Here is a 20,223-nt window from a genome sequence, read left to right on the forward strand (position 1 = left end):
CGACGAGGAATGGATTCGAACCCACGCGTGCAGAGTCCAATTGATTAGCAGTCCATCGCCTTAACCACTCGGCCACCTCGTCACATGCGCAAACTTGCGAAAGCTCCTTTATTCAAAATGAAAATACTGGCTATGTTGCCAAACTGAAATCAAAACAGTAAATGCTGGATATCCTCAGCAGGTCAGGCAGAATCTTTAAATATAGAAACAGAGTAAACATTTCATGTAGATGACCATCACATGAGTATTCTATTACAATCCTGACTTGCGCCTTGTAGCTGAGGAGATGGCTTTGGGGAGTCAGGAGGTGAGTTACTGGGCGCAGAATATCCAGCCTCTGACCTGCTCTTGTCGCCACAGTATTTTGGTGGCTGGTCCAGTTAACTTTCTGGTTCATGATGACCACCAGGATGATGATGGTGGGGGATTCCTGGAAAGATTCCGGGAATGAGGGGCTTTAGTTTCATGGATAGATTGGAGAAGCTGGGGTTGTTCTCCTTGGAATCGAGACGGTTGCGAGGAGATTTAATGGAGGTATTCAAAATCATGAAGGATCTGGACAGAGCAGATAGAGAGAAACTGTTCCCATTGGCGGAAGGGTCAAGGACCAGAGGACATCGATTTAAGTTGTTTGGCAAAAGAGCCAAAGGTGACATGAGGAAAAACTTTTTTATACAGCGATTGTTTAGGATCTGGAATGCACTGCCCGAGGGGGTGGTGGAGGCAGATTCAATCATGGCCTTCAACAGGGAAGTGAATAAGTATTTGAAATGAAAAAAAAATACAGGGCTAGAGGGAAAGGGCGGGGTGGGGCGGTGGGGTCTAGCTGGATTGCTCTTGCAGAGAGCCGGCATGGACTCGATGTGACAAATGGCCTCTTTCCATGCTGTAACCTTTCTATGATTCTATTCTGTGTGTCGGGGGCGAAGCAAAGCGACCGGAGCATGACGTAAATCGACCTGCTCATGTCCATTCCCTGATAATAAATCCTAGTGTGATGCAAAGAAGAAATTCATAATTATGGTGCATATCTTTCATCTTCTGCTCACCAAAAGAGACACTTCGTTTACCAGGGGGCCATTGCGCACTTTGATTGATACTTCACCTGGATCACCCCTTACACTCCCAACACCTCCGTGCAAGAAACATTTTGGGTGGCAATTCAGACTTTGCTGATTTGTGCAAACAGATGTCAGCCAGCAATGCGGAAACGCACTTCTTTGGATCGAAGATTTTGAGGTGAGGCGGCCAAAATAAACAGCTCGATCAATTGTGGCAGCGATAGGATTCGAACCTGCAGAATTGAAAGAATAAATCCAGCACCTTAGACAGTTAAGCTACTCTCCGACATACCAATCGCTCCATTCCTGATGAAAAAGTTCAGAGGGCTGAAACCTGACCTCTGGATCTTTCTCCACAGGCGCTGCCTGATCTGCTGAGTGTTTCCAGCATTTTCTGTTTTCATTTTTGTGATTTCACAATGACTGTTTTCCTGAAAACACCCAATTTGACCCAAGGACAAAGCTCACACTTCACTTTCCCCACGCGCTTTAAAGTCTGTCGTTTCTGAACAAAATCCCCTCCGCGCCGGACATTCAAAGGACCTTTCGCTCACGGCCAACCTCCTGTAATCGACACTATTTCACCATTGCCCGCCTTCCCATTTCTCCTCATTCCTTTTCAATCGGACATTTCCACAGAACCATTAAGATCAAGCGGAACATTTCCGACCTGACTGCACCGCCCAGATTGCCAAAAGTGCACCTTTCAGCCGTCATTCGCTGCTGTGCAGCGCCGCCCGTCTCTCCCCCACATCGACTGCTCGGGGAAAAGCGCCAACGACCATGAAAACAAAACCCAGTTCTTCAGTTATCATCCCCCGTGTCACAAGATACCCCATGGAAATTTCACGGAAAAGTATGCCGCTGACCTTCCGAATGCCTGCCCTGCTTTCTTAGTGCTTGTCTCTGGAGCAGTCACGCAGATCGAAATGTAACGATTGGTTTCAAGGCACAAATGAACATTGGTGCGAACGGGACATGTGTCCCCGAGAAACAGCGGTCGATGTGGAGCAAACTTAAAGGCGTAAGAATGTGAAAGTGAATGTTAGAGTTGGCAAGGCCGCAGGAAAGTGTCAATGAAATAGACCATGATTGTGGAAGGAAGGAAAAGCTGGAAAAAGCGGCGGGTCTGAATTTTGGATCATCCAACAGAGACACGTGAGAGAATAAAAACAGGATAAAGACAATGGTGCTGGAGGCAGAAACAAAAAGCACGAAATAAGAGGAATGAAAAGAGAGTGACTTAGTGGAGCGCGAAGAGATACAGTAGCATAGTGGTTATGTTACTGGCTAACAAGCCAGAGACCTGGACTCATAATCCGGGGTCACGAGTTCATAATCCCGCCATGACAGCTGGAGAATTTCAATTCAATTAATGAAAAATAAAACCTGGAGTTAAAATACCAGTATCAGTAATGGTGGCCATGAAACTACCGCCAAGCTGTTCCAGTATAGCTACAACACTGGCATCTACCCGACAATGTGGAAAATTGCCCAGGTATGTCCTGTCCACAAAAAGCAGGACAAATCCAATCCGGCCAATTACCGCCCCATCAGTCTACTCTCAATCATCAGCAAAGTGATGGAAGGTGTCGTTGACAGTGCTATCAAGCGGCACTTACTCACCAATAACCTGTTCAACGATGCTCAGTTTGGGATCCGCCAGGACCACTCGGCTCCAGACCTCATTACAGCCTTGGTCCTAACATGGACAAAAGAGCTGAATTCCAGCGGTGAGGTGAGAGTGACTGCCCTTGACATCAAGGCAGCATTTGACCGAGTGTAACACCAAGGAGCCCGAGTAAAATTGAAGTCAATGGGAATCAAGGGGAAAACTCTCCAGTGGCTAACACAAAGGAAGTTGGTAGTGGTTGTTGGAGGCTAATCATCTCAGCCCCAGGCCATTGCTGCAGGAGCTCCTCAGGGCAGTGTCCTCGGCCCAACCATCTTCAGCTGCTTCATCAATGACCTTCCCTCCATCATAAGGTCAGAAATGGGGATGTTCGCTGATGATTGCACAGTGTTTAGTTCCATTCGCAACCCATCAAATAATGAAGCAGTCCGAGCCCGCATGCAGCAAGACCTGGACAACATCCAGGCTTGGGCTGACAAGTGGCAAGTAACATTCGCGCCAGACAAGTGGCAGGCAATGACCATCTCCAACAAGAGAGAGTCTAGCCACCTCCCCTTGCAATTCAACAGCATTACCATCGCCGAATCCCGCTCCATTAACATCCTGGGGGGTCACCATTGACCAGAAAATTAACTGGACCAGCCATATAAATGCTGTGGCTACGAGAGGCTGGGTATTCAGCGGCGAGTGACTCACCTCCTGACTCCCCAAATCCCTTCCGCCATCAACAAGGCACAAGTCAGGAGTGTGATGGAATACTCTCCACTTGCCTGGATGAGTGCAGCTCCAACAACACTCAAGAAGCTCGACACCATCCAGGACAAAGCAGCCCGCTTGAATTGCACCCCATCCACCACCCTAAATATTCACTCCCTTCACCACCTGAGCACAGTGGCTGCAGTGTGCACCATCCACAGGATGCATTGCAGCAAATCGCCAAGGCTTCTTCGACAGCACCTCCAAAACCCACGACCTCTACCACCTAGAAGGACAAGAGCAGCAGGCACATGGGATCAACACCACCTGCACGTTCCCCTCCAAGTCACACACCATCGCCGTTCCTTCATCATCGCTTGGTAAAAATCCTGGAATTCCCTTCCTTACAGCACTGTGGGAGAACCTTCACCACACGGACTGCAGTGGTTCAAGAAGGCGGCTCCCCACCACCTTCTCAAGCTCAATAAATGCCGGCCTCGCCAGCGACGCCCACATCCCATGAACGAATGAAACATTAATGTGAAGACATTGGCTGCAGCAGCGGGGTTGCACCTTTACTTTTCCTGCTGTCTCAATCTTTCTTTAACCTTCTCTGCTGGTGTTGCAGGTTCGATCAGGCATCGCCGTTTAAGGAAGCCTGAGAAGTCCATCAGGGGATAATACGAGAGGCAGAGATAGGGCGAGATGGAGAAATGCATGCAAAGAAAATAAAGAGAATACATAGAATCATAACATGGTTTCAACACAGAAGGAGGCTATTCGGTCCATCGAGCCCGTGCCGGCTCATTGTAAGAGCGATCCAGTTCGTCCCACTCACCCGCTCTTTCACGTGTGTTGCGCCTTGGAAACTTCCGCGCCCTGTCCTCTGGAGCTCAAACATTCTCTGGATATAATTCAATTCTCCCAACAGCAACACCGAAAAGATGTCGAAAGCTATTTGCTGACTTTTCACTGAACGCACTGAGACAGGAGGGGTCGTGCGGGATTGAAGCTGAGATCTCGCGTTTTTTACTTAACGCAAATCTCGAAGTCAGAATCATACCCCGAGACCCACGAACCGCTGACAGTGAAGTCGTGCAGCCAGTTGAAATGTGCGCTGCCTCCCACTGCCGATCGGCCATCCTTTCAGACCTCTTCTGTCCATCCAATCTCGTTTTCTATTCTGGTGCACAGCAATATCAAGTTGTGCATTAACTACTTCCAGTGACCAATATTAGTCTCCCTTTACCAAATTGGTTTCGACTGTACGACTTGAATTATGAAGTAAGAAGTTTCAGAATTAGTTGCTCTGAAACTACATTGCTTGGGAGGAGACTGAGAGATGCAGATGAACAGCGGATCCTTGCAGTGCATGTCCACAGATCCCACAAGGTAGCAGAACAGGTAGATAAGGTGGTTGAGAAGTCATAAAGGATACTCTCCTTTATTAGCCGAGGCATAGAATATAAGAGCAGGGAGGTGATGGACGAAATTTATATAACAATAGTTAGGCCACAGCAAGAATACTGCGTACAGGTGTGGTCACCACATTACAGGAAAGGTGTGATTGCACCAGAGATGGTACAGAGGAGATTTAAGACAATGTTGCTAGAACTGGAGAATTTTAGCCATGAGATTAGATTGGATAGGCTGGGGTTGTTGGCTTTGGAACTGATGAGGCTGTTGGGAGATTTAATTGAGGTGTATAAAATTAAGACGGGCCGAGATAGAGTGGATAGCAAGAACCTATTTCACTTAGCAGGGAGGTCAATAATCAGGGTACATGGATCTAAGATAATCGGTCGAAGGATTAGAGGGGCGTGGAAGATTTATTTCCCACCCAGTGGGCGGTGGGTGTCGGGAAATCACTGCCTGAAAGGGTGGAAGAGGCGGAAAACTTCATCGCATTGAAAAATAAAAACTTGAATATGCACCTGAAGATCCGTCACCAACAAGATTGGGGACCAAACGCTGGAAAGTGAGCTGAGGCTCGGTACCGATTTTTCGGCCGGCACAGGCACGATGTGCAGAATGGCTTCTTTCAGTGGCCTAACTTTCTAGGATTCTATGATATGATTGCCGTCTGTCTCGGCATCGTGATAATATGCACTCTACCATAAGTATACTTTAATCAAATTGGTGCTTTCTTTCACTGTGAGAGCGAAGAGATAAGTGTGCAGACATTGGCTGTTGCAACTGGGTTGCACCTTTACTTTTGCTACCGTCTCAGTCCTTTTCATTACCCTTCTCTGCTGGTGTTGCAGGTTAGTTCAGCCTTTGCCGTTCAGGAAGCCTGAGACGTCCATCAGGGGACACACAGAGAGGCAAGAGACAGAGACAGGGAAAGATAGAGAGATGCATGCAAAGAAAATAAAGAGTATAAATGTCAGGTTTTGCAATCTAGCAGAATTTAAGTTACAGATTGGGAGATATTGCTTCTCGGTCTTGAAATCTTGGAAGAGAAGATTGGACGCCCAATTAAAAGCACCGGCCACGTTGAAGTATCTCTCATGCTGGGAGAGAGGTAAATGTGGTCAATTAATAACAATTAATGTATTTGAGCATTGAAGAGATCTTTGAACCGGAGCACTGCGAACAGAATTGAAACCTCGGCAGGAAAACCCCATTGGAGTTTTGAGACCACCGCTTGAACCAATCGTTCATCGCAGCTGTAAACGGCATGTTCGTTCAGACATGATTCCATAGAGAAACATGCAGTTGGTGTATAAGCCAGCATTGGTGGTTCAGGGGTAGAATTCTCGCCTGCTAAACGGGCGACCCAGTTTCGACTACCGACCAATGCACGATCATCTTGCATTCTGCACCAAGGAGGAACTCCGGAAGAGGAGTCTGGTGTTTGGTCCTTCCAGCCGATTCTGCAACTCCATGGGATCATGGCTGAGTTGTAACCAAACTCTCTGTGCCCGCCTTAGCCCCATATCTCTAAATACCTTTGGTTAGCAAAAATCTCTCAATCACGGGTTTGAAATTAACAATTGAGCTCGCGTCAACTGCCGTTTGTTGAAGAGACTTCCACAATTCTACCTCCCTTTGCTTGTGGACAGTTGTCCCAAATTCACTTCTGAAAGTTGACTCCAATGTTTAGGCTCTGCCCCCAAGTCCGAGACAGGCCAACGAGCGGAAATAGTTTCGATATAACTAACTCATCAGTTCCTCTTAATATCTTGATAATTTCGATCACATCAGCCCTTAATCTACTATATTGCAGGGAATACAACCATAGTTTGTGTAATCTCTCCTCGTAATTTAACGCTTAGTGTCCAGTTATCATTCTAGTAAATCTACACTGCACTCCCTCCAAGGACAGTATATCCTTTCAAAGGAGCGGTGTCCAGAACTAAACACAGTACTCCAGGTGTGGTCCAACCAGAGCTTTGTGTAGCTCTAGAATAATGTCTATTCCCTTGTATTCTCGTCCTCTAAATCTGTAGGCCACCATTCCATTAGCCTTTTTGATCATTTCCTGTACCTGCCCATGACATGTTAATGATCTATGTACATGGACACCTAAGTTCCTTTGGAACTCCACAGTTTCGAATTTTTCACCTTTTGTAAAGTATTCTGATCTATCTTTGTGTGGTCCAAAGTGGATGACCTCACACTTGCCAAAATTGAAATCCATTTCCCACGGTTTTGGCCATTCATTTATCATATTAATGCCTCTCTGGAATTTTATGCTTTCATCCACACTGCTCACAACGCTGCCCATTTTGGGGCCATCGGCAAACTTCGATATGTCGTTCTCTATCCCATCATCGAGCATCAATGAGACCGCCTGAACTGGGGGAAATTCACATTCAGCATCAATCTCTTCAGCATCTTGAGACATTTTATTTACTTTACATGTGTTGCGTCTTGGGAACTCCATCACTCTGTCCTCTGGATCTCAAACATGCTCTGCATGTAATTCAATTCTACCAACAGCAATACTGAGAAGATGTCAGAAGCCAATTGGTGTCTTTTCACTCAAAATAGTGGGCCAGCAAGGCTCATCCTGGATTTGAACCCGTAACTTCTTGGATATTAATCAACGAAAGCCCCAAAGCGAGAATCATGCATCTGGATCAACCAAGCGCTGTTGCTTGCTTCGTGCAGCCAGTGTGAAGGTTCGCTGTCTCACAAAGCCGATCGGCCATCCTTTCAGACCTCTTCGATCCATCCAATCTTGTTTTCTGTTCCGATATGCAGTAATATCAAGTTGTACACTAACTATTTCCTGTCACCAATATTCGTTTCCCTTTACGAAATTGGTTTCGTCTGTCCGACTTGTATTATCAAGTAAGACGTTTCACAATTAGTTGCTTTGAAACTACATTGCTTTGGAGGATACTGAGAGGTGTTGATGAAAAGAGGGACCTTGGAGTGCATGTCCACAGATCCCTGAAGGTAAGAGGACAGGTAGTTAAGGTGGTTAAAAAGGCATACAAGATACTTTCCATTATTAGCCGAGGCATAGAATGTAAGAGCAGGGAGGTTATGGTAGAAATTTATGAAACTATAGTTAGGCCACAGCAAGAATACTGCATACAGTTGTGGTCACCACATTGCATGAAAGATGTGATTGCACGAGAAATGGTACAGAGGAGATTTACGACACTGTTGCCAGAACATGAGAATTTTAGCTATGAGATTAGATTGGATAGGCTGGGGTTGTTTGCTTTGGAACTGAGGAGGCTGTTGGGAGATTTAATTGAGGTGTATATAATTATGACGGGCCTAGATAGAGTGGATGGCAAGAACCTATTTCCCTTAGCAGGGATGTCAATAATCAGGTTACATAGATCTAGGATAATTGGTAGAAGGATTCGAGGGGAGCAGAAGATTTTTTTTCCACCCAGCAGGTGGTGGGGGTCTGGAAATCACTGCCTGAAAGGGTGGGAGAGGCAGAAACCCTCAGCGCATTGAAAAATAAAAACTTCAATATGCAAGTCAAGATCCGTAACCAACAGGATTAGGGACCAAACGCTGGAAAGTGGGATGAGGCTAGGTACAGATTTTTCGGCCGGCACTGGCCCGATGTGCAGAATGGCTTCCTTCTTTCGCCTAACTTTCTAGGATTCTCTGATATAATTGCCGTCTATCTCGGCATCGTGCTAACATGCACTCTACCATAAGTATACTTGAAACAAATTGGTGCTTTGTTTCACTGTGAGAGCGAAGAGACATAAGTGTGTCGACATTAGCTGCAGCAGCTGGGTTGCACCTTTACTTTTCCAACCGTCTCAGTCCCTCTTTTACCCTTTTTTACCCTTCTCTGCTGGTGTTGCAGGTGAGATCAGCCTTCGCCGTTCAAGAAAATCTGAGAAGTCCATCAGGGGTCACACAGAGAGACAGGGAAAGATAGAGAGATGCATGCAAAGAAAGTAAAGAGTATAAATGTCAGGTTTTGCAAGTTACAGATTGGGAAAGATTCCTTCTCGGGTCTTGAAATCTTAGAAGAGAAGATTGGACGCCCGATTAAAAGCACCGGTCACGTTGAAGTATCTCTGATGCTGGGAGAGAGGTGAATGCGGTCAATTAATTCCAATTAATGCATTTGAGCATTGAAGAGATCTTTGAGCCGTAGCACTGCGTGCCGAATTCAAACCAAGGCGGGAAAACCCCATTGGAGTTTGGAGACCACAGCTTGCACCACTCGGCCATCGCAGCTGCCAACGGCATGTTCGTTCAGACAGGATTCCATTTAGAAACATGCAATTTCTGCATAAACCAGCATTGGTGGTTCAGGGGGAGAATTCTCGCCTGCCACGCGGGCGACCCGGGTTCGATTCCCGGCCAATGCAAGATCTTTTTGCATTCCTTAAGTCTGGAACTCACTGCCTGAGAGGGTGGGAGAAGCAGAAATCCTCATCGGATTTAAAAAGCACTTCAATATGCACTTGAAGAGTCATAACCGACAAGACTACGGACCTAAAGCTGGTAAGTCGGGCGATGCTGGATACCTCTTTTCCGGCCGGTACAAACACGATGGGCGGAATCGCCTCCGCTGGCGTAAATTTTTGAGGTGTGGAGATGCCGGTGATGGACTGGCGTTGACAAATGTAAACAATCTTACAACACCAAGTTATAGTCCAACAATTTTATTTGAAAATCACAAGCTTTCGGAGGCTTCCTCCTTCGTCAGGTGAATGTCGGTGAAATTTTTAAGATTGTCTGATTCTCTGATATGATTGCCGTCTGTCTCGGCATGGCGATAACATACACTCGACCATAAGAATACTTTAATCAAATTGGTGATTTGTTTCACTGTGAGAGCGACGAGACATGTATGTGCAGACATTGGCTGCAGCAGCTGGGTTGCACCTTTACTTTTTCGACCGTCTCAGTCTTTCTTTAACCTTCTCTGCTGGTGTTGCAGGTTCGATCAGCCGTCGCCGTTCAAGGAAGCCTAAAAAGTCCATCAGGCGACAACACAGGAGACAGAGACAGGGAGAGATAGAGAAATGCATGCAAAGAAAATAAAGGTTATCAATAGAATCATACAATCATAAAATGGTTACAGAACAGAAGGAGACTATTCGGCCCATCGAGCCCGTGCCGGGTCATTTTAAGAGCAATCCAGTTAGTCCCATTCACCCGCTCCTTCCGGTAGCTCTGTATTTTTATGCCTTCAAGTATTTATCGAATTCCTTTTTAAAACCCACGATTGAATCTGCTTCCACCATCCTTTCAGGCAGCGCATTCCAGATTATAACTACTCGCTGGGTAAAGAAGTGTTTCCTCATGTCGCCTTTGGTTCTTTTGCCAATCACCGTAAATCTGTGTCCTCTGGTTCTCAACCTTTCCGCCAATGGGAACAGTTTCTCTTTATTTACTTTATCTAAGCCCTTCATGATTTTGAACACTTCTATCAATTCTCCTCTTAACGTTCTGCTCCAAGGAGAACAACTCCAGCACGGGGTAAATGCGATCAATTAGCTTCAATTCATTAATTTGAGCATTAAACAGCTCTTTAAACGTTACTGTGAAATTATGGTAGCGTGGCCTCGCGGTCTAAGGTGTTAAATGCGTGGGTTTGAATCCCGCTGCTTTTAGAATTTCTGCCAATGTTTATTTTGTTCTGCTCACAGAAATCCCGATTGTAGTGCGATGGAGCAGAGGATGTGAAAGGAGCTGAAAGTGTAACTGCAGATATTATTTTCATCACGGGGACAGGACACGTTTCCACAGGTAAGGGCCTCTCACCTTAATATTATTTCCAGCTGTGTGGGACAGGTGATCAGAGTGACCGGGCTCTAGCGGAGCAGTCAGTGGACGCTCCTTAACTGACAGTACAGGGTCGGGAAATGCCGAGGTTGTTGGTTGAGTCCCACCAAGATCAACGAATCCTTTTCCTTGTGAACATTTCGAACGGAGCTGAACGTATAATTGAGGTGTTCCAAAATGCATCAATTAGTTGTGTCGCCACGTGGTTCCTCTTGTTGCAATAGTGATGTGATATTTCGTGTTATTAGTTTACAGGAGGGAGGCTGCGGTATTGGAACCATAAACTATGATTTTGATCAATCTACTAATTTTGGGATTTAGCTTGAGCTTTAAACCAGCGCGTTAGAACGCTCAGCCACGATACTTTCCATCTTGCAATCATCAGGAGCTACTTTTACAGGAATTGAATTACTGCAAGCAAGAATTATACCCCTCAAGCACCAATGCCCGAAAAGCAGCAGGATGAATGTGTCCAGTTAGAAACCTGTCTGAAGGTACATGCAGTCTGACAGAGCCGGAAGTTCAGCAGATTGACTTTTGCGGTGAGCAGATGATCAGCCTCCTTCTTGAGAGTGTTTCACCAATCCAGCTCAGAGTCGATTGAGCATTATAAATTCGGGTGGGACTGGAGCCACTTGTGTAAGATGAAGTGGAGGGGGTTGTTTCCCTTCCTTGACGGGCATTAATGATCCCGTTGTAGTTTTGCTGCAAAATTTCACTTCCCAGCGCGGAAATCACCGAACCCTGAGCTAAAATTCAACGATGGTGAGATTCGGACACACAACCTTTGCAGTGATTAGAAGTCCCACGTGCTACTCATGGCATCACAAATCGGCTATCGATTAGGTTATTTCACGATATCCATATGCTGCTTTGGAACTTTTGCTGCGGTGCAGTAAATGGTTCGAAAGCTCAGTGGGGATTCAAAGCGCTGCTGAGAAATCGACACAGCGATGGTATGTGCAATGCATGGTGCTCTCTCCATCCCAATTGCTCTCTCTTTCTCTCTCTCCCATTTGCACACTCCCGCTTTCTCTCGAGTTCTCACTCTCCCCGTTTATCTCAATAGGGTTGGAATACGGTGGTTGTCATGTTACAGCTGCACAGAGCTCTGGTGAGACCCCATCTGGAGGACTGCATTCAGTTCTGGGCGCCCCACCTCAGGAAGGATGTCTGAAACTGGAGGCTCGAGGTACTGAATGGCCAACTCCTGTTCCTATGTTCCAATGAATGGAACAATCATTCAAGTACAGGGACCCTAATGTATCAGGATGTGTGAGTGAAGAATGTTTTCTGTTTGAAGTACTGATTTCCTCAGTGTCCCAGTTCAGTGCAGTCCAGTCCAGACAAGCTGCTCGCACAAAGTGGCATTTTCTGTGAGAACGCGAAAAACAGTACCGAGTGCGGGTCGGCCTGCGCGTGAAATGGAAAGTGAGGTGAAATACTCCCACAAGCTGTTGATGTCTCTGTTTCCATTTCCAAAACGCACGCACGCACGGGCCGAATCGATGCAGAGAAAGCTCCGAGGCGAAGCAGGACTGCCGTGCATCATTTGAAGCAACTGGAACACACAAGATTCGGCCCGTTTCACGTGGCATCTCCTGTTTCTGAATCTTCTTACCCTCCTGCTTCCTCTACTCCTCCAGCTGCCAATTGAATTAGATGCCTGATGCAAATACAGCCAATACATGAAACCTATCTTGACCTGGTCAGCAGGGAGAGAGAGGGCAAGAACGGTGCTGGCCATTGAGAAGGGATGGATTTTGTACATGCAGGGAAAGGTCTCATCTCCCTGCTTCTTCGGTTGCGGAATATCTTATTGTTCAGGAGATGATCTCACTGCCCCCCAGGCCCATGATCCCCACTCACACTCTCCTTCCAATCTCACACACCTTTTTGCTTAGGTTTGAAATCGTGTATGTTTTCGCACTTGGATTAAATTTGAAGAAAGCGATGCTGTGATAACCCGGGACTATTGAGGAGATGCAGTGCAAGAAGATACTTAAAAGGGTAATGATAACAGTGACTGTTCTGACACTGTGAGCTACAGTTAAAGGCTGAACACATTTAAAGTCTCATGCAGCAGGTCCAGGTCCAAATCTTTCACGTGGCATCTCCTTCTGCTTCTGTCACTCCTTTTCCTCCACGTAGAGTTCACTTGGAATTCCTGTGCGGCTGCGTTGCGCATTTTCCAGATCTGCTTCGAGCGCAATTCGCTCCAGTTCATCAATTGCAGATACTAGTTTCATCAAGACACATTTTCACAGAAAAGGGCTGTTCATCCTATTGTTTTTCAAGCACAGTAGGGCAGATGATCAAAGTAACCGGATTGGGTGAACTGTCTGTACAGGTGCCTGGTGGGCTCGTGGTTATGATTCGGCGTTCACACCTATGTAATGAATTACATGAAACCAAATAAACTCAACGAAAAGATGAATATTTCTGTAAACACCATTAACCAACCTATTATTTTCTGTTGCAGACTGAAAGAGACGCTAACGTGGTTACCGACTGACACTCACAAGTTTAATAATGATTTGTTTTGCATGTGAAACGCTTTTCAGACTGCATTTTAGAAATGGTCAGTGTATATGATACCAGGAGTTTGGTGCAGCCGTTGTTAAATTGAACAGGAACCGCCGATTGTCGACCTATCAACACAGGAGAAGAAACTCGCCACTGAAGGTATATATGGAGCAAGTTCCAATATAGTGAAAAAATCGGCCCGGGATCGAATTGGGGGCTTTTTGCGTGTGAGGTGAACGTGCTAACCGCTATAATACAGAAACCGCAAGACGGTAAGTAATTGTAAAAATGCTCAGTGTTTATCACACCAGTAACCTGGTGCAACCGCTCTTCAATTTCACAGGACCGGTGCTTTGTATCAAACAGAAGTTAGCAGCAAAAATTGTTATTAATGGGAATAGTGGGACTGAGAAATGCTTAAACAGCCGGCACCCTGTAAAACAGAGCTCCAAGTATCGGTTTCAATAAAGTCCAGAACTGACAGAGCGGAGGACAATTAAAGATTGAATTATATCGCAATTCACCGAATCTAAACAACGTTTAAAGAAGTGAATCGGTCAGGAGTGGGATTCTTGTGCTTTTGGTGAGGAAGTGTGGTGGGCTGCTGTTTCCGTCTCCCGCACTCCGAGAGGCGCGGTGGCGGTCAGTACCGATCTCCATCCTATGGATCCGGGTCCACACGTTTCCTGTGGAGCTGGTGGCAGAACTGCAGCGTCTGACTCCAGATCCGAAGACTCCGTGTTTGAATTACGTTGGTTCCCAACATTTTCACTCCGGCTCAGGGCTCTGCGACTGATTGAAAATTGGGAGAGTGTTTTGGGGATTGGCTGTTCAGCGTTTGCGCAGTAATAACAAAGTTATATTTCAAACATCATTGGTTTTTTCTGTTACTTTCTATTTACACCCTCTCCAGTTTTATAAAAAAAACAGATATCAATGTTTACGGGGTGTGCTATCCAATGTTTGAGGAATCAGTGTAATTCAATTTGATACATGGAATGGCTTTTTCTGTAACTTTCTATTTCGACCCTCTCCAGTTTAACATAGAAATAGGTCTCAATTTTTAAGGACTGCAGTCTGCAATGTTTGTGGTATCAGTGCAATTCAATCTGCTACTTTAGTCTATTCCTTCTCCAACCTAAACTTTTGTCGTTGGATTTGTAACATCATCTAGTTCAAAATGGGAGAGTCAGTGATATAAGTAAATCAGTAACAACCCCGAAATCTCAGCGGGTATATTTGTTCCAATACTTAGTGACCATCTCGATTTCCATTGAAAATTTCAATCAGGAAATCCCAGCGGGTATTTTGGGTTTGATAAACTCATTTAATTACTTGACTGTTTCCTGGAAATGATCCAGTGGGGATTTCCTTACCCGTACCGACAATCGAATCAATACATTCGTTCATTTCGCAACTGACAGTTGCGTAAATAAATAAATTGCGACATGTAACATGGAAAAGCAGCTCTTCCTGTCATTAAAACAACTTACGCATTTTTTTTATTTCCTTACGTTTAAATGTAGAACATACATTCAGAACTGCCCTCTAAACTTAAATAATGGTAAAACAATCCCAGATTTCAAACACAGAGCATGATGCTCATGTATAAGTAAGATTAATCATTACTTTGTGAAATTTGCATTCTAATTGTCTTTATGATGTTCCGGAAAATATTTCTAGATGTCCGTCCCCAACTTAACGGAGAAACTAAGATGAAAACCGAAAGAATTTTTCAAAAACTATTTGGAGCGATTTGATCGGTTCCCCATCTCCTTTCTTTAATTGATACCTTTTGCTAATTGCTCATCTTGTTCCGTTTGCTTCATTTTTTCCTCAGCTATTTATGGTTAATTTTCTACCTGTTAACGTTATTAAATATTTGATTTGTTTGTTCCCTCCCTCTTGACTTGTGATTTGTTGACCTCCAGGTAAAAGTCTGAAACAGAAATGTGTTTATATTCAGGAGTGACTCTGAAGTGTGAGACCGAGAGGTGATGCCGGATGTGTGACCGAGAGACCAACTGCTGTTGGCAGAACTGTCCGTAACCCAACATACCCTGTATGGCATTGCACATGGTAGGTCGGATGACAATGTTTTATACTGACTGAACGGCTATGTATATAACACACACCGGATTTTACTGCTGGTTTAACTCCACAAAGTATAATCACCATAAATGACCAAAGTCTCAGATCAGTTAGAATTGAATTACTGTTGGTGAGGGGAGTTTGTACATTAGAAGGAGTTTATACATTTACAGCTCCAGGTAAACCTGAAAACCTCCCTCGCCTGTAGGTGACGTCATCATGAGGTGTCGACCTTGCTTTGCGCTTCTGGACTTCTGAAGTGTGATTGAACCTTACCAAAAGTTTCCTATAATTAGTGAGGAAGGAAGGTATCAGTGTTAATGTGAGATATAAACGTGGTTGTTTCACTGGGTACCATGGGAACCTGATACACTGCTCATTCCAGTTATTTGTCCAGCAGGAAACAGAAATCATTCTCTTCAACTGTACTCGCCCGAAGGAAAAGGAAACAAACAAAACTGCTCAGTACTTTGTTTTCTCTTCTTCTGTTGGTTTACGTTCACTCACCGAGAAAGCGACAGATAAAGAGACTGAGAGATTGGTTTGGCTTTTTCACTTTGTAATCTATTACACTTTGTACTTATTGCAAGAGACGGTTCCACCCAAACTATCCTGTGCCTGATATTCTCATTAATACCAAGATGTGTTCAAAATGAGTTTCTCGAATTTAACAAAAGCTGAACAGCGAAAACTACTTTGAAACGAGTTTCGCTTTGCAACCTTGAACAGAGATGGGTTACTGGTTGTAAGTAAAGAAGTTTGTCCACACAGGCCTTTGGATCAATATCCTCGAAACGTGTTTCGGACACATTGGGCCCGATTTTACCAGGGGTGCGGGATCTCGGCGGGTAGGCCAGCGGGCGCGTTAAAAACGCGCCCGGTGAAATTAGTGGGTTGCCCGCGCGATCGTAGCAGGCAACACACGAATTGGATCCACTGACCTGCTCCTCCGGGTTCCCCGATGCTGATCTGCGCTTCGGGCGGCCTGCGCATGCGCAGTAAGATCTGTCAGCTGGAGGCGCTCTATTTAAAGGGGCAGTCCTCCACTGACAGATGCTGCCACAAACAGCAAAAATTACAGCATGGAGCAGCCCAGGGGGAAGGCTGCTCCCAGTTTAATGATGCCTCACCCCAGGTATCATTAGATGGGGTGAGGAGGAGGGGGAGGACAGAGATCTTCCCCCCGGCGGGCGGGAGGAAGCGGCCCACCTCTGCCACCAAGAAGGCCTGGCTCGAGGTGGCAGAGGGGGTCACCTGCGCCACCAACATATCGCCCACCTGCATACAGTGCAGGAGGCGCTCCAATGACCTCAGTAGGTCAGCCACAGTGAGAACACGTAGTCTTTCCCCTACACTCCGCCTGCCACAACACTGCCCCCAACCCACATCTCCTTCGGCACTGCCAACACTACTCTGTCACATGACCCCTCATACCCACTCAAACCTCATCCTCAACTTACCTGCACCTACTCACCTCGCGAGTACTCACCCGCCACTACCACGCAACCCAATCCTCATACAATCTCATGGCTCTATCCCATAGTCACCCTCTCGTGCATCACTCTCACGGCCAGCCTCACTCAACCTGCCACAACCTGTGCTGCAGCCACAGGGCATGCATCACATATGTGCAGTAATGTGGAGATGCCGGTGATGGACTGGGGTGGACAAATGTAAGGAATCTTACAACACCAGGTTATAGTCCAACAAATTTATTTTAAAATCACAAGCTTTCGGAGATTATCTCCTTCGTCAGACGAAGGAGATAATCTCCGAAAGCTTGTGATTTTAAAATAAATTTGTTGGACTATAACCTGGTGTTGTAAGATTCCTTACATATGTGCAGTAGGCAGCGTCAGGCAAACGTGTCGTGAGCATGAAGGGGATGCACAAGGGTGTTTGAGGGATTGTCATGGTTCTTACTTCTATTGAATTAAAGAACAACTCACATCACACATTATATTGGCACCACTACTGCCATGTCTTCGCGAATCCTGTCCGGTTTGTGCAATAATGCCCGCTCCTGGGTATCCCTATGAGGACCCACCACTGATGCCACCCAGTGTGTCACTGCAGAGTGGGTGTAGGTGTATTTGCAGGCTTCTTCTGCGCAGACGACTGAGAGACATCGGGGATATCCCCGGTTGCAGCCTGGAAGGCTGTGGAGCAGAAGTTCGGGAGGGCAGTGGTGACTTTGACAGCGACAGGTAGGAAGATGGTGCACGGGCCAGCAAGGAGCAGCTCGGCATGAAAGAGGCTGCAGATGTCCACGGCTACATGTCGAGTGACTCTGAGCCTCCGTGTGCACTGCTGCTCAGAGAGGTACAGGAGGCTGAGCCTCGGTCTGTGGAACGTGGGGCGAGGGTAGTGCCCTCTGCGACGCATCTCTCTCTGCGGTAGCCCTCCCTCCTGCTGTGCAGGTGGATGTGTCACAGCACTCTGTTGTGGAGCTCAACTTGTCAGAGGTGGACGGCGTGGATGGCGAGGCTGGTGAGGCTGGTGATGCCGTTCGCCCTCCGAGGAGGTCATGACTGCAGCTACGGCGGCCCCCATCCGCAAGATGTACATCTGAGGGGTTCCACAAGGTAGGTACATGTCTCCGGACCCCGGCGTAAGTGTGCAGGTTGGTGACTTCGACCATCAGGAGGAGGCTGGTGGAGGCCAAACTTTGTCCCAAGTGACAGAGCGGCCTCCTGCAATGGCTGAGGGTCTCCCCCCACCCCACCTGTCAAATGGACCTTTGCAGCTTCCACAGGCTGACGGCTGCAACACGTCCATTTCAACTGGGACTGTTTCCCCCAGTGTGTGAAACGGTCCCATGTTTATCCAAAATCACACACAGTCCCTTAATCAGGTCAGTTAATGACCTGAACAAGCAAAGTAAATAAACTCAAGTGGCATCCCGCTGGCTTTAATTGCCTGCGGGATTCCCACCAGCTCGGGCTGCGCACGTCAGCGCGGAACCCGGACGTGGGCGGGATCGAGGCGCGATCCGGTCCCGCTCCGGGATTTCGGGATTTTCGGGGCTCCCCCGCCGAGAACGCACCCAGTAGCGGGTGCTAAAATCGGGCCCAATGTATTTATATTTGCAATAGTGCCTCTGCTAGCTCTTCCCTAACTCCTTTTGATATGTATTGATCCACTTTCTCCAGACCTGAGGTTTTATCCTCTCTAAGTTTGATTAGTTTATTAATTAACTCTCACTTTTTTTCTTCAATGTCTTTACACCTTTTCTGATCTCTTCTTCGAATGTCCTACCCACCTTGTTAGTCTCCTCTGGTAAATACTGAGGCAAAGTAAGCATTCAATTTTTCTGCCATTTCACTGTCATTATCTTTGAGTTTATCTTGTGTATCCCTTCGTGGCTCAATTAATTTGGTAAGTACCCTTTTGTTATTGATGTGTCTGCAGAATAATTTATTATTTCTTTTTATATTCCTTGAGAATTAATTTCCTAGATTCTCATTGCTTTCTGAATTGTTTTTTGACAACCTTCCTAACCTCTTCCTATTGCCTTTTGCCCCAGTGCCTGACACCTCCCTGAAAGTCTGAAGGCTCCTCCAGAGTCTGACTCCTCCCCCAGAGTCTGACTCCTCCCCCAGAGCCTGACTCCTCCTCCAGAGCCTGGCCGCTTACCCAGAGCCTGACTCCACCCTCAGAGTCTGACTTCGCCCCCAGAGTCCGGACTCCGTCCCCAGAGACCTGACTCTCCCGCACAGTTTCTGACACCTCCCCAATGTCTGACTCCTCCTCCATAGTCTGACTCCTCCCCCAGAGTCTGACTCCGCCCCCAGAGTCTGACCCCGCCCCCAGAGTCTGACCCCTCCCCCAGACACTGTCTCCTCCCCAGAGGCTGATTCCTCCTCCAGAGCCTGATTCCTCCACAAAAGCCGGACTCCTCCTCCAGAATTTGACTCCTTCCCCTGAGCCTGATTCCTCCGCTTGCCTCAGTTTCTTTGACTTTGATCAGGCACTGTACAGACGCAGAATCTTACGATCATAGTCTGGTTACAGCACAGAAGGAGGCCATTTGGTCCATCGAGCCGGTGCCAGCTCTTTGTAAGAGCAATCGAGTTAGTTCCATTCCCCCGCTCTTTCCTTGTAGTCTTGCAAATTTAAACCCTTCAAGTGTTGATCCAATTCCCTTTTTAAAAGCTGCAATTGAATCTACCTCCACCGTCCTATCAGGCAGCACATTCCAGATAAGGAACACTTACTTTAAGATAATTAAAAGGTTCCATATGGCGGACAGAGAGAGGAAATGTTTCTATCTTGCGGCGGAGGCCAGAACGAGAGGTCATCGATATCAGATGGTCTCTGATGTGTTGAGAATGAGGAACTCGCCAGCACGAGGAGCAGTCGGAGCAAACAGGACAGATGGATCAAAGGGGAAGATGGAGGAGATGAATTGGGGAGGGAGGAGGCTCGTGTGGAGCTTGAACTGTGGCATGGACCAAACGGGATGAGTGGCCTGTTTCCCTGCTGTCGACTCGACGTAAACATCAATCCTGTTGCTGCACGGAAAGCGGACTGAGTTTGTGATTCCCGAGATAAGAAATTAAAAGGTAGAGAGGGCATCTGGATTTGAACCAAAGACCTCTTAATCAGCAGTCAAACGCTCTACCACTGAGTTACACCCCCCACCTCTATGATGATTTCTTGCACACACAAGTTAACGGAGCTCAGTACCTGGCCGTCACCAATGTTGATACAACCAACCTGAATAGAAGTTTCATCAGTTATTCAGGAAGACAAACAAGTACGGCAATCAGAAATGTTTCATGAATGGAGTGAGTCACACTATTGTGTATAGGTGCGATGTACAACCCAACATGGACAGTGTTGTCACTGAGCATCAGTGAACACATCCTTACCACAGAACGCAGAACTCGAAGCACCAGATAAACGACACCTGAATTTCAAATGGACGTTTCTCCAGCTGCAGTCAAATGCTCTCTCACTGTGCTCTGCTCCCAGCTCTTTAGATCG

At 46.5% G+C, this 20,223-nt stretch overlaps 3 non-coding genes across 3 annotated transcripts; 1 reads left to right on the forward strand and 2 right to left on the reverse strand.

Annotated features, from left to right (window-relative positions):
* Positions 1-82, reverse strand: trnas-gcu (transfer RNA serine (anticodon GCU)). Its single transcript has one exon. It is a non-coding gene; the product is annotated as a tRNA-Ser (tRNA).
* A 9,041-nt stretch (positions 83-9,123) lies between these two features.
* Positions 9,124-9,194, forward strand: trnag-gcc (transfer RNA glycine (anticodon GCC)). Its single transcript has one exon. It is a non-coding gene; the product is annotated as a tRNA-Gly (tRNA).
* A 10,609-nt stretch (positions 9,195-19,803) lies between these two features.
* On the reverse strand, positions 19,804-19,875 carry trnas-gcu (transfer RNA serine (anticodon GCU)). The gene has a single exon. It is a non-coding gene; the product is annotated as a tRNA-Ser (tRNA).
* Positions 19,876-20,223: the final 348 nt, after the last annotated feature.

This window comes from Heptranchias perlo, chromosome 20 (genome assembly GCF_035084215.1).
Source record: "Heptranchias perlo isolate sHepPer1 chromosome 20, sHepPer1.hap1, whole genome shotgun sequence".
Classification (NCBI taxonomy): domain Eukaryota; kingdom Metazoa; phylum Chordata; class Chondrichthyes; order Hexanchiformes; family Hexanchidae; genus Heptranchias; species Heptranchias perlo.